Here is a 1850-nt window from a genome sequence, read left to right on the forward strand (position 1 = left end):
GTGTTAAAATGGGTGCGAAGGCTGAGATGAGAGATCCACTGGACAAGGAGATGGAAGCTGCTTCTGAGAGTAAAGCTGTATTGAACTCTCTTGGTGCCAGACCAAAAAATCTCTCTGTCTTTGTTAAGTAAATATTTCCATAACAGTCATTCATCTACACTGCAAGAAGACGGTCCAGAAAACAAATCACACAAATGTTTGATATTTGTGCACTTTAGTCATTATTGTTTCTAAAGGAACATAACAATACAAAATGTAAAAAATCAAGGTGGGAGCTGATTTTTAAACATTTTGTACAAACACAAAAAAGCTCTATGAACAATTTGTGTTTGGAGAAAGAACGTTTAACCCTGGCAGGATTGATGGGCTAAAGGCTAGTCAGAGCTATCCAGAGCAGCCTGGGGAACATCTGCATGAACATTATTATATTTGTACCAGAATAACAACATAAAGTGAAACTAGCAGGGATGTAAAGATTTGTTGAAATAGATGTCACATAAATCACAACTTTTTAAGATTAGGGTTGTTTAAAGTTTATAAAACCCACTTTGTCAGTTCAGACTTTACAAGACTGATGAGCCTTTAGCTCATCAGTCTTGTAAAGTTTAACCCACTTAAAAAGATCTGAAATAAATCTTTAATTTTTTTATATTATACTGAAATCTGCTCAAAGTTATAAAAGCAAATTATTTCCTCCTTTTCGGGTGTTTTCTAGAACAGTTTAGTTTCATAAAACAAATGATTTATTCGCATAACATTTGCCTATCAGTTACTTTTGTATGATTTGAACAAAACAAGAGCAGATGTGATGAACAGCTTTTGACCAATCAGAACAGACTGAACTTTTCAACACAAAGACAGAGGTTAAAAACATGTATTGTTTTGGATATTAAAGTATGAAAAAGTGACATTCTCAACCTTTTTAAATGTAAGGGTCAACTTACACTTCTTATAACAAGGTTATAAGAGTAATTAGCAAGGATCTCTTATTTTGGATAAACATCTCTTTAGTGCAAAAATGAATGGACACAAAAAGTAACTCTCAGTCAGTGAATGTTGATTTGAACCATAATATGCGATCATTTATTTTACAAATCATACAAAATTGACTAGAGTACACCTGATTGTGAACAATTAATTTCCTATAAAAAGTTTTGGGACCAACAATAACAAGCTTTTAACTTCTTAATTGTTAACCACACTAAATGATAACGCATCAAACACTAAGGCAGCTGAGCTGACACTAACTGCAGAAGCAGATGAACTTGCCAACGACAATAGCCATGTTCAACATGAAATTTCAGGAACTGAAAGATTTCACAAACAACTCAAACAAAAGGGTAAACCTACAGTCATGATCAGTGACAACATTCGATCAGACTCTCAGACCTCATGGGATAAAACAGGTCTTCCRAGCAGAAGACAGTAAAACACAATRAAATAGGTCTAAAATAAATAGGTGTTAAAAAAAACATCTACTCCTAAAACTTAGAAACACTAAGTCAAAATCTTAAATTTCAAGAGAAATTCAAATAGGTCATAACAATAAGTTAAATCTATGATTTAACTTGACCACTAGAGTGCAGTTAGGGTTAACCCCCTAACCGTAGCTTATCTAAAACATGATAGCTAACACGCAGAGGCAYACATAGGATTAGCCTAATGTAAAAACCCAACTTTAGGTTAACCTAAAAACCACATAGGTGCACAACACATAGTGACCAGAAGGGCATCAACTGGAAACAACGCAGCCTTCAACACCCTCCACGATGGCCCACCTCCTCTGCCAAGGCTCTATAAGTGTCGACGCTCTCGACCTGCATCCTTCTGGGGGTACCCATCTTCACGCT

Source organism: Austrofundulus limnaeus, unplaced genomic scaffold (assembly GCF_001266775.1).
Source record: "Austrofundulus limnaeus strain Quisiro unplaced genomic scaffold, Austrofundulus_limnaeus-1.0 Scaffold119, whole genome shotgun sequence".
Taxonomy (NCBI): domain Eukaryota; kingdom Metazoa; phylum Chordata; class Actinopteri; order Cyprinodontiformes; family Rivulidae; genus Austrofundulus; species Austrofundulus limnaeus.